This window comes from Phocoena phocoena, chromosome X (assembly GCF_963924675.1).
Source record: "Phocoena phocoena chromosome X, mPhoPho1.1, whole genome shotgun sequence".
NCBI lineage: Eukaryota > Metazoa > Chordata > Mammalia > Artiodactyla > Phocoenidae > Phocoena > Phocoena phocoena.
Window position 1 is genome coordinate 55,749,035 of NC_089240.1, and position 14,123 is coordinate 55,763,157.

The following is a 14,123-nucleotide window of genomic DNA, read 5'->3' on the forward strand; positions in this document are numbered from 1 at the left end:
CACAACCTTGAACCCCTGCCTCATTCTCTCTCTAACCTAATTTTTTTTTACCACTGTTTCTGTCACTGTCTTTGCTCCAGCCACACTGGCTTTCTTGCTGTTCCTCAAATACATCAGGTATGCTCATGCTTTTGGTTTTTGGCACTCACAGTTCTTTCTTCTTGGAGTATTCTTCTTTCAAAATTCCACTTGGTCTTTGCTCAAATATCACCTCCTCAGTGATGCCTGACTATTTACTTTAAAATTGATCCCCTGCACCCCTAGCACATTCTATCCACATTTCTTGTTTTATTGTCTACTTTACAAGAATTTCAGCTCCATGAATGAAGAGATTATTGTCTTTTTATTCACTTTTGTATCTCCAATGCTTAAAACAGTATGTAGCATATACCCGAGACTCATATGTTTGAATGAATGAATGAATTCATTAACAAATCCAAGACTCCTCTCTGGGAACCCTGGGAATAACTTAATGCCACATTTGGAACAGATTGCATGCCTCCCCTTTTCCTAGGCTGAGAGAGAAATCATTACAGTCTAGAAGGCCCAAAAAGATGGAGAACATTTACATTTATATAAATATTTATAAATTCATGAACATCTTCCTTTTCATCCTGATTTCACCATCTCCTATTTATTGAGCACCTCCTGTTTTATTGACCTTTATATAAAAATCTTATTTAACACTTGCAACAATCTTATGAAGTAGGCATTGTCATAACTTGAAAAAATATTAGATGCTACAGATTGAAAAATTAATTTCATAAGTTTTTTTTAGGAAAAGAAAGAATTAAAAAAGTATAAGGACAAGAAGGAAGGACAGACTCCCACAGTAAATATGCATATAGATTTTAGGATGCTTTCCAATTTCAGAAGCTTTAAAATATTATAACATTTGAAGCAATATGTTATTAACTCCCTTTCACAGAGGAATAAGTTGAAGTTCGGCGAGGATAAGTATCTTTCTTTGAGTCACAAAGCCAAGTAAATGGACGAATTCAAATACAGGGCTACCTGATCCCAAAGCCTGTGCTGTATCCACTACAGTTCCCAGTTTCCTCAAAGGTTTTCCGAGTGGTTCTCAACCAGTGTTCTTAAAGGACTTTTAGAGATGTGGGTTTGATGACTTAATAACTTAAGAATACTTCTGGTATTTAGTAGATGGAGGCCAGCGAGGTTAAATAGTGATACAATGCATGGGAAATTTTTACCCAACAAAAAATTGTGCCCCCCCTAAATCACATGGCAGAATAATCAACAACCTTTACTGAGAGCCCAATCTGTACCAGTGATGGGTTAAGTGCTGGAAATACAAAGATGAATAAAACCTGGTTCTTATCCTCAGGAAGTTCATCAGCTAGCAGGAGACTCAAGCAAACAAATAATTTTATCTCATACAGCACAATAAGTAATTTATCAAAATCATGAACAAAGTAACATGGGCTTACAGAGACTCTTAGTCTTTCATAATCTTAGTCTGACAGAGTCAGAGAGGTAATAAGCAGGATAAGTCAGGAAAGGCTTCAGTGAGGGGGAGATCTTTGGTTTGAGTTGTGAAGAATAAGTGTGAGCTTTTGATTTAGAAAATGGGAGGTGAATGTCTTCAAGAATATATGATAGCATACGTGAGGGCACAAGTGTTAAAGGATATGTCAGGAAATGCAGTTATATGATGTATGGGCTGAAAGTGCAGCTCTAGGGCATAGCTGCATTCAGATTTTGCCTTTGCTACTTCCTAGCTGTGAATCTGAAAGCAAACTACTGAACATCCCTCTGTTTCAGTTCCCTCCTATGTAAAGTATGGATAATAATAATAGAATATATCTCATGAGATTGGTGGGAGAGTAAAAGATTTAATATATGTGAAATATTTAGAATGACAACTAGCACATAATAATCTTTCAATTAATGTTAGCTATTTATTATTTTAAAAACAGATTTGTTTGTCTTATTGTTTATACTCTGTTCTACCAAGGATTTAATATAGATGATTGATGGATGGATAGATAGATGATAGATAGGTAGATAGATAGGTAGATAGATAGATAGATGTAAAGGAATAAAGATCTGGAGATATTGGAATTGAGGAAACTTTAAGATGTCTGTTTTAACCAAAGCTTGAGTTAGAGTGCATGAGAATGGAAAGGTAGAGTCAAGTTCAGATCACATATGTCTCTATATTTATAACATAAAATACATGTTTAAGTTTTATCCTATAAGAAATGGGGAGCCATGGATGGATCTTAAGCAGAACAGTGGCATGATCAGATTTGTGTTCTTAGATTACTCTGACTCCAGTGTGAAAGATGGACTGGATGGGAGAGACTTAAAACAGGGAGACCAAATAGGAAGCTGTTGAATAAATCCAGGATAGAAATGATAATACCTAACCTCAGGCAATGGTAGAGTTTCAAAGAGGGGATGGATTTGTAAAGAAATCACAATCCACAAGACGGTTTTTGATTGATCAGGGTTGGAGTAGTATGAAAGAAGAGTGGAAGAATTCAGATCTGGAAGTCTCTTGACTTTCTTCCAATGCTCTTACCATTTCTCTAAGCTGTTTACTTTTCCCTGCTGCTGCTATTAGCTTGTGCTGGACCTCTTCCTTGGCACACGGGCCTGCTGAATATCCTGTGTATTCTTCTTGTCTCTATTATTATACTAAAGGGCTCTAAGCTGGAAGTGCAACTTATCCCTTTTCTCTATGTTCAGAGATTCTCATTAATGGAAGCATTCCTGGAGGTTGGCCATCCATTACCCAGGAGCCCTTAGGCCTATGAGTGGCCTGGGCATAGGGACAAGGATTGAGGAAGGTGCCTAGAGCCCTCTGCTGCCTAATGGCACAGTTCTTTGGGATCTACTTCTGCGTCTTCGTGGGAAATCTCTGCAAATACTGTGTGATCCCAGCTCCCCTGGAGGCTTTGCCCAAACAGAGAGTGCTCTTGGCTGAGCTGCTGCTCCTTCCATTTCTAAACTTTGTATATTTCAAGGGAAATCTGATCTGGACCCTTCTGATTCATTTACACTTAAATCATCCAAGGGCTCTGTTGTAAAAGTGGATTCAGCTCCAAAAATATCTTATAAGCTTTGGTTATAAAACTCCCTAAGATTTTGTGGGCTAGAATATTTTTACTCCCCTTTTCTTTGAAACAAGATGTTGTGACTTTGCCAAGAGTAAATGGATTTCCAACCTCAAAGAGGTCGTGTTTGGTTCAAGAGTCAAAAATCATGAAGCTCAAAGACTCAAATGCATTCTTCAGGAACTGGTAATAATGAACCCCAGGGGAATGGGATAAATGATGGGATACATGATAAATCTAGGAGGCTGTGGATGAAAGGGTGACAGGGGGCATTCATTTCACCCTTTTGGCTCAGTGCCCAAAAGCCTCAAAACTTTTGTCCCTTAACTGGGGAAACAGGGCCATGAGAGAACACACTCCTACAAGGCACAAGCAAAATTAGGCAGAGAAACAACTCTCATTTTGAACAAGTGCCTGACAGTTTAGAGAGTTCTTTTCACAGTTTTTCCTCTCATTTAATCCTTCAATAACCCTGTGAACCAGGGAAAATTACCCCCATTTTCCAGAGGATCAGAATGAGGTTCAGAGGAACTAAAATGACATATCCAAGGTCACAGAACTGATCTAAGCCAAGTCAACAATTCTCTTTAATTAACTTCAGACTGCAATAGGCTGGGGAGAGATAAGAGGTAATCACTTACCTTGAGGAGCTGACAGACAAGAAGGCAACTATGACAGAATGGCTATCACACTAAAATTGTTCTTAAACAAAATTGGATATGTGGAGTACCAATTCCAATGATGTGCATATGTAGAGTGTGCATGTTTTCTTACTTTTACATGTACTTAGAAATTTGTCTCTACTTCTTTGCTCCTATGTTGCCTTACTTTTGTACTGACTTCCTTAGCCTATCATAGTGGTTAGTACAAAGTAGGTATTTGGGTAGTAATAAACAAATGAGTTAATGGATGCACAGAAGAATGGGTGATAGGTTACAGTGACTGGTTTAGTGTAGGTTAATGTTTCTCAAACTTCCCTTGTGATAAAAATTACTTTGAGCACTAGTTAAATAACAGATTACTATACTTCTTCCCTGGAAATTCTGATTTAGAGGTCTTGGGTTTGGATTCAGGAATCTGTACTTTAACAAGTTCACCAGGTGATTCCCAACATCAGATAAGCTTTGGACACAGGTCTAGAGAAGCTCCAGCTTACATTTTACTTAGGTGAATTCAGTTTTACCTGTCTCCAACACAGTGGAGATTGAGATAGGGACTCAGAGTAGGGTACACATTTAAAAACAACAATATGATATCTCCTAATATGTACAATTCCTCACATTTGAACAAAAACTTCTTTCTACATTGATGTCAGAGATTTTTGGTACTATTGGTACTCATGAATATTCATGTTTTTATCTTTTTCCTGGGCATAAAGCTAGACTACATTTCCGAGACTTTGCCCTCAGATGCAGCTATATGACTGAGTTTGGTCAATAGAATACAAGAAGCAATGTGCATAATTTTGAATATTAACCCTAAAAACTCTAGTGTGCAATCATTCCTCACTTTACTTATTGATCACTTGAATGGAGAGTACTGTAAGTACTAAGAGGAGTGTAGAGCTACAAGATGGAATAAGTCTGGAGCTCTGAATGACTGTGTAGAGAAAAGTCCCCTGCTAACCTGTTTTGGATTGTGAAGTAAGTGGGAAAAAAAGTATTATTATTTTAAGTAACACACTTTTAAAAATTTGTTGTAAATTTTTATTAAAGCAATTAACCTACCTGGACTAATATAACATTCATCATAGCGACTGAACATCCAAAATTTCAACTGAGCTTCATTACAGTCTTGTAACATAAAAACACCACCACTATTTTGTAGACAGGAAAACTGAGCCTCAGTGAGAAGGTATTTGCTTACCAAAGGCATTTAGCTATTAAACAATAAAACTGGGATTAAAGAACAGCTTATCTGTCATGTCTTTGGTTTCTTAGGCATATCTTTCAGCCCAAATTTATCCCCAAAGAGCTGGGATAAGTTATGAAAACAAGAAATAATTATGAAATCCTATTTTTTCTTTAGAACCATTATCTAATGAGATCTCCAGGAAGTTCTTCGATATCCTCTGCTAAGAGTTGTCTCTTGCTGCATTGTAGCCCCACAGGAAGTTTGTTCATGCATTTATAGAGGATGTTTAATATGTTACCTTTGTCTTACAGTTACTTGTGTATTTATCTTATAAACTTTATACTCATTAGTCTCCACACTTCACCAGTCTACAAGCAACTCAAAGGCTGAAATGTACCTTATTCATCTTTCTGTCCACTTTCTAGTTCAGTGTCAGGCACAGGATAGGGTTGTCTCCCAATAATTGTTGAATAGATATACGTTTAGAGAGTGAATATGTGAGCATGAACAGACATAAATGTGTGTGTAGGTCGTTATGTATTTGTGAGGGTGTGAGGATGAATGCATTTTAGAGATGTATAGACCTTGGTGGTGGGGATGAGTGTGTATTTGTGTCAGAAAACTGGAGCTATGTGTATGCATGTGTGATTGTGTGTATACTGGGACAATGCAAATCCGTGAGTGTGATTTGGGGTGAGGTCTGGACAATTTTTTTCCCTGGGACTGGTTAGGAAGGAGACTTTGGGTTTGCTGAAATAATTCTTTAACAAAACCAAAGGGTTTTATGGCTGCTGCTCAGCCCTGAAAGTGACAAAGGCCAGCCCTAAAGGCATGTCCAAAGTCTCTGCTGGTGATTTCCCACAGGGAAATGGATCACAAAACCAGGAATTAGAAAAAAATGAAGTCAGAAAATTTACACTTAAGGCCCTTACTTCCCCTTTCTGTGGCCTTTATTGCACCCTCCCTCTCCACACAGAGCCCCTAGGGCCCTCAAATTGTAACAAGTCTCTTGGACAAAGATATAAGTAAGGTTGTGCAGATAGAGACCCAAGGCCATCATTTCAAAACTGAAGACTTTCAGGTTCTTCTGGGCTGCTGCTAATTTCCTCCTGCCACCACTCATATGTTCCAGGAGCAACTACAGATTTTCTAAAACCTCTGACCTCTGAGATATAGAGAAGTTGGTTTAGGAAGATAGAAGCCATCTGACAGGATCTTCCTTATTTTTGCATCAATAAATCTGTAAATCTATTTACAACTGGACCTATTTTCTCACTACACTTCCTATTACAATGAAAGAAGGATTTCTTATACTATCTAAGACCAATTTTTCTAGCTATATTTTGGATCCTAGCCCTTCTCACATTACCAAAGGCTTATTCATTTTCCATCCATGTCCCTCTTCCATATTTTCTCTCCTACTGGATCATTATCTTCAAGCATGCTCTAGTGTCTTTCTGTTACAGAAATATTTTCCCTTTATCCCACATTCCCCTTTTACTGCCCTCTCTAGCTATTTCTTTGTTCCACTGAACCATGTTGAGAAATCCAATGGATATTTTTCTATCTTTAAATTACTAAACCTCACAACAAATTTCACATGTTGATCACTCCATTCTTAACTATTAATTCTTTCAGCTCCCGTGATGCTACACTCTCTTGGCTTTCTTTCTGTTTTACTCATTTTATCCTGGGCTCCTCTGATGGCTCATCTTCCTTAAATATTGAGTTTCTCTAGGGAACTCATATGGGTCTGCTTCTCTTCTCTCTTCACCCTCCCTGCATAGTTAATGCTTTCTAGCACCACAGTTTTTAACTCCATCTATTGATGTATTCACTATATATATATATATATATATATCCATGTTTGATTTTTCCCTGAGATCCAAATTCATATATCTATCTGCCTACTTGTTATCTCATTATAGATATCTCATTGGCATCTCAAACAAAAACTCGGCCAAAATAGAACTCTTGATCCTCAACTTTAAACCTATTCCTCACAGTCTTTCTCATCACAGTAAATGGTAAAAGTATCCACCCATTTGCTCAAGCCAAAAATGTAAAAGCCATCCTTAATTACTCTCTCTTCCTTATCTCCCACATCCAACACATTAGTATGGCCTGTCAATTCTGCCTCTAAATATAGAGCTCTAATCCTTTCACTTCTCTTTATATCCATTGTTATCATTATCTCTCATCTGGAGCACTTCTTGATTTTACTTTCCCACTGCCCCAACCAAATCCATTTTCAACAGAGCAGCTGTAATGCACATGTCACCCTCTTGCTTAACACACTTCAAAAGCATCTTATTGCATTCAAAATAAATTCCAAACCTCTTACCAAGGCCTACAGAGACCTCTATGACCTTGGCCTTGGTCTACGTTTCAAACATCTTATCCCACTCTCTCCCTCATTTACTATGGTCCAGCCAAATTGGTCTCCTGACCTTTCAGACTATTTTTTCAATCAAGCTTCTGTCCTTATGTTTCCTGTACTTGGAATCCTCTTCCTCTATATTTATCATTGTTGGATCCTTTTTATCCTACAAGTCTAAGTTTATATCTACCTCCTTAGAGTAAGTCTTTCCAGGGCAATCTCTCTAAAGTGTCAGTCCCAAATCCTTATCATTACTATCTCCCACATCGTTTTTATTCTTCATAGTGCTTATTGTAATCTGTGCATTTATTATCTTGTTTATTTATCTATGTGTTGAATATACAATTGTTTCTACTAGACTATAAGCTCTATATGAGCAGGGACTTTTCCCCATTCAATGTTGTATCCCTAGCATTTAATACAGTGTCTAGCACATAGGAAATGTTCAATAATTAATTTTTGAATAATGTCCAAGGTGCTATATTCAAAAGTATCTGGATTCTTAGCAAAAGAATCTATCACATAATAGAAATTGCTTCTCCATAGCAGTTAGGTTACTGACCATTTCTTATTATGCCAAATGCCTTAAGTGAATAAAGTATTTATTTCAAATGTATGCAGAGAAATTCTGGTGAAGGAAATTATCCTTTGTTTCTTATGTTTAGAACTTTCACTGCAATATGTAAGGTCTTGCTTTTGACATTATACCAGCTCATTACCTGGCCTATGGCAACCTATCCTCTTCTCCCACTCACAGATACCACCTTGAAGAAGATTCTCTATTTCCTGTAAAGATAACACCACATCAATGATTCCTAGATCCTTTATGGTCTCACATCTTAATTATACAAGCCCTATGACACAACCTTCCACACGAACCCTGCTTTCTGTGAAGTTAAAATGATTACCCAACTCCAAGCTATAGGGGATGTTATACTTTTATCCTTTCTGTTTTCTGGCCTCTCTCTGACTTTTCTCTTGTCACATTATCCATAGGTAGGCATTTCTGAAATTGGTCTCATTGATGCATCAACAAGGGAGTAGTAGATAATGGGATGAAGTATTCATTGGGAAGCAAATATTTGGCAGGGTGATGAGAGGTATCTTTCTCTTATAGGGCAGAGGATAGAGATGAATAAAAAGGCTAGAATGGGAGAAAAGCAGAGCAGGCAACAATCATGAAATCCAAGGGAGGACACTGGCCAAATAAATTTCCTTCAATAAATCAGAAAATAACACACCATTGTAAAGCAATTATACTCCAATAGAGATGTTAAAAAAAAGAATACATCAATCAGGCTGTACTTTGCTAACCAAGGAGTCAGAGCAACTTAATAGTGGATTGGAAAATTTTGCAGTTTGAATCCAGGAAGGGGGGAATTATTAGGCGGCAGGGTAACTTTGGTAGAATATGGAAGGAGAGAGACTGGTTTTATGAGAAATGTACATATTTTGACTCCTCTCATGTACACAGACCTTTGCCAAAAGGCTTTCCCATCCATTAGCTCACTGATTCCTCCTATACACCATATACCTGAAGTGCTCAAATTCTTCATTCTCATATCCTGATCAGTCTTTAAGTGAAACTAGGGTAGAAGCACCCCCAATAGCTGGTCAGTGTAGAACCATATGCTAATCAGTTAGGGAAAGATTTATGAGCAGCTTCATTTTAAAGATAGGCAAATGAATCTTAGGATGTGACTTGATTTGCTTCAGGATATTCTGTTAGTTATTGATACAGCCCAAGTTTCTCCTAATATTCATCCCTCCACACCTTGCAATCTGCCTCTCTGGGAAGAATTGTCATCCAGAACGTGTTGAGGGGTGTCAAAAGGAAAAGGACTCCAAGAAAGCCTGTGTGAGGATCAAGTAGGATAAGGAGCCAGGTTGACAGAAGTGTCCTTACCAGTAAAGGAGATTGACTTCAACTACAACTCAAACTGGCTATGCCACAGGCAATATTCCCTTTGCACTTGAATTTAACTGAAAAATAAATCTAAAACTCAGAACCAAACAACTCATTACCACAAAGTTTCTGTTTGTTTGCTCTTAGAGCTTGAACACAATATAACATTCATTATTCCAAAAGATTTCCTCCTTTGTACTGCCTCTCTCTCATCCTTCCCCTGTCCACATTCCTCACTTCACTCCTGTCCCCAGGCAACTACTAATGTTCTTTGTGTCATTATAAATTAGTTTGTATTTTCTAAAATTTTTTATCAATAGAATCATTATAATTTGTACATTTTTTGATCTGGCTTCTTTCAGTCAGCATAATTATTTTGAGATTTATCTATGTCATAATGTGTATCAATAGTTCATTCCTTTTAATTGCTGAGTAGTGTTCCATTGCATGGATGTACCACAATTTATTTATCCATTCACCTGTATGTGGACATTTGTTTCCCGTTTTGGGTTATCACAAACAAAGCTACTATGAATATCTATGTACAAGTCACTGTAAGGGCATATGCTTTTATTTCTTTTGGTGAAATACCTAGGAATAAAAAGGCACATGGTAGAGTAGACAGATGTTTAACTTTTTAAAGAAACTTCTAAATCCTTTTTTTCCTCTATGTTGTCTTTTTAAAAACCTTCCATTATGTGCACTTTCAAAAACAAACACTAAATAGGGAGACTGGCATAATTAACCCCACAGCACACACATACTTATGGGGTGCAGATGTTCAATGTTAGTATCTTGCTTCATATAATGAGCCTGTATTTTCTCTTAGAATATTTTAAAGAAAATCCCAAGCATTATGTCATTTCACCTTTAAATTTAAGTTTTTTTGCACAAGTTTTAAAAAATTATGTATTTTGAAATAAGAATTTTATGTATTTAAGGTATACAACATGATGATTTGGTACATGATTTGGTGAAATGATTACTACAGCCAAGGTAATTAACATGATCATCTCATATAATTAACATTTTTGTGTGTGATGAGTGCACGTGTAATCTACTTTTAGCATATTTGTAGTATTTAATGAAGTATTATTAACTATAATATCATGCCAGTACATTAGATCCCTGGGCTTATTCACCTGCATAATTGCAGCTATGTATCCTTTGGTACATCTCCTCATTCCCCCCAGCCTAACCTCCCCAGCCCTCGGTAACCAGCATTCTACACCCTGTTTCTATGAGTTCATAATATTTTTAGATTCCGTGTATAAGTGAGATCATACAGTATTAGTCTTTTACTGTTTGGTTTATTTTACTTAGCATAATATTCTCCAGGTTCATCCATGTTGTCACAAATGATAGGTATTCCTCTTTCTCAAGGTTGAATGATATATTCCATTGTTTATATACACTACTCCTCCTTTTCCATTGATCTGTCAATGGAATTTTGGGCTGTAACCACATCTTGGCTATTGTAAATAATTCTGCAATGAACATGGGGGTGTAAATATCTCTCTGAGTTACTGATTTAAATTCTTTTGAATATATACTAAGAAATGTGGTTGCTTGATCATATGGCAGTTATATTTTTAATTTTTTGAGGAATCTTCATACAGTTTTCCATAATGGCTATAAAAATTTACATTCCCATGATCATTGTACAAAGGTTTCCTTTTCTCCACATCCTCACCAACACTTACTGTTTCTTCTCTTTTTTATAATAACCACTCTAACAGGTGTGAAGTGATATCTCATTGTGGTTTTGATATGCATTTTCCTAATAATTAGTGATGTTGATCAACTTTTCATATATCTGTTGGCTATGTGTATGTCTTTTATTGAGAAATGCTTATTCAGGTCCTTTGACCACTTTTCAATCAGGTTTTTTATTGCTGATGAGTTGAGCTTGGATACTGATCCTTTATTAGATGTATGATTTGCATGTACTTTTTTCAATTTCATAAGTTGTCGCTTCACTATGTTGATTGGTTCCTTTACTGTGCAGAAGTTTTTAGCTTGACGCAACCCCATGTGTCTATTTGTACATTTGTTGCCTGTGCTTTTGGGGTCATATTAAAAAAAAATTAGCCAGGGCATCCCTGGTGGCACAGTGGTTGAGCGTCCGCCTGCTGATGCAGGGGACACGGGTTCGTGCCCCGGTCCGGGAAGATCCCACATGCCACTGAACGGCTAGGCCCATGAGCCATGGCCACTTAGCCTGCGCGTCCGGAGCCTGTGCTCCGCAATGAGAGAGGCCACAACAGTGAGAGGTCCGCGTACCGCAAAAAAAAAAAAAAAAAAAAAAAATTGCCCAGACCAATGTCAAGAAGTGTTTTCCTTATCTTTTCATCTAATAGTTTTAGAGTTGTATGTCTTACATTTAAGTCTTTTATCCATTTTGAGTTGATTTTTGTGTATCATGTGAGATAAGGATCCAATTTCATTCTTCTGCGTATGGAAAACCAGTTTTCCCAGAACGATTTTTTGAAGAGATGAAGAGACTGTCCTTTCCCCATTGTGTGCTCTTGGCAACTTTGTTGATGCTCAATTGACCATAAATGCATATACAAGTACCATGTTCTTTTAATTATTACTAGCTTTGTGGTATATTTTGAAATCAACTAATATGATGCCTCAAACCTTTTTATATTTGCTTAAGATTGCTTTGACTGTTTGAGGTGTTTAGTGATTTCATAAGAATTTTAGGATAGATTTCTCTATTTCTGTGAAAATTTTTACTGGACTTTTGATAAAGATTGCATTTAATCTGTAGATTGCTTTGAGTAATATGGACATTTTCACAATATTAATTCTTCCAATCCATGAATACTGGATATCTTTTTATTTACTTGTGTCATCTTTAACTTATTTCATCAGTATTTTTTAGTTTTCAGTGTACAGATCTTTCACCTCCTTGGATAAATTAGTTCCTAAATATTTTTCAGATGCTGTTGTAAATGGGATTCCTTCTTAATGTATTTTTAAGATAGCTTGTTGTTAGTGAATAGAAATGCAGCTAGATTTTTAAATACACATTTATATCCTGCAACTTTACTGAATTCATTTATTAATTCTGACAGCTTTTTTGGTAGAACATTTAGAGTTTTCTGTATATAAGATCATGTCACCTGCAAACAGAGATAGTTTTATTTCTTCCTTTCCAATTTCAATGCCTTTTATTTCTTCTTCTTGCTTAATTGCTCTGCTAAGACTTTTAGTACTATATTGAATAGAAGAGGTAAAAATGGGCATCTTTGCATGTTTATGATATTAGAGGAAAAGCTTTCGATTCTCATCATTGACTATGATATTAGTGGTGGGCTTGTCAGATGTGGTCTTTATTGAGTTTATTCCTTCCATACCTAATTTGTTGAGAGGTTTTATCATGAAATAATGTTGAATATTGTCAAATGCTTTTTATGTATCTATTGAGAGGATCACATGACTTTTATTAATCATTCTGATAATGTGATGTATCACTTTTACTGATTTGTACATGTTAAACCATCCTTGCACCCAGCTAACACATTCCACTTGATCATGGCGCATAATACTTTTAATGTGCTGTTGAATTCTGTTTGCTAGTACTTTGTTCAGAATTTTTGCATCTGTGTTCATCAGAGATACTGGCCTATATTTTTTCCTTATACTGTCCTTGCTTAGCTTTGGTTTGAATGTTATAATGGCTTTGCAAGTAAGTTTGGAAGTGTTCACTTCTCTTCTATTTTTTGGGAAATATTTGGGAAGGATTGGCATTAATTTTTCTTTGAAAGTTGTGTAGAATTCTCTAGCGAAGTCATCATGTCTTAGGCTTTTATTTTTTGGGAAACTTTTGATTATGGATTCAATCTTTTTACTTGTTGGCCTATTTAGATGTTTGTTTCTTCACTATTCAGTCTTGCTAAGTTGTATGTTTCCAGGAACTTATCCATTTCTTCCAGGTTATCAAATTTTTTGGCATATAAATGTTTATAGCAGTCACTTATAAACTTTTTATTTCTGTGGTATCAGTTGTAGTGCCTTTCCTTTAAATAATAATTTTACTTATTTGAATCATTTCTTTTTTCTTAGTCTAGCTAGTGTTTTGTCAATTTTGTTCTTCTTTTTTAAAAAGCAACTCTTAGTTTTATTGACATTTTCCATTGTTTTTCTAGTTACTAGTTCACTTATTTAATGTTCTTAACCTTATTATTTCCTTCCTTTGGCTAACTTTTGATTTAGTCTGTTCTTTGTCTAGTTCCTTGAGGTAAGCAAAAACAAGGGAGAAAATGGAATACGTAACTTGAAAATCAAGACAGTTTAGTATGGCTGAATCATGGGGTAATAATGCAATAAATAAAAGCTAACCTATCCATATCAACTCATTTAATACTTGTGGCAACTCTTTCAAATAGGTACTATTATTGTCTTCATTTTACAGATGAGGAAAATGAGGTTCAGAGAGATTACTTAATTTACTAGATGTCCCACAGATAAAAGGTGAAGAGGATAGGAGATGAACCAAGAATGATGGTTCTAGAGCTCATGTCCTTAACTGATGAAAAAGGTTTGGACTTTACTGTTAGTAAGAGTAGCTACTGGAAATTTTAAATAGTGAATTGAATTAAGCCAAGTTAGAATTTTCTTAGGTCTCCCTGGTAACAAGGTGGAGGTTGGATTGGAGGGAGACTGGAAGCATGTTTGTGATTAGAGGGCAGTGGTAATATTGGTGGCTTGGACATGTAAGTGGCAGAAAGGATGGAAAAACACTAGATGGGTTAGAGAGACAGAGTGGTTGTTTCAATAAGTACTGAACAAAGACTTAGGTTTGAATAATAGATTGAAGAGTAATACAACAAGACCAGCAAAGTAGAACAGTTCAGAGCCTCTGTCCCTGAAATCAAATCCAGTTTTAGACTCT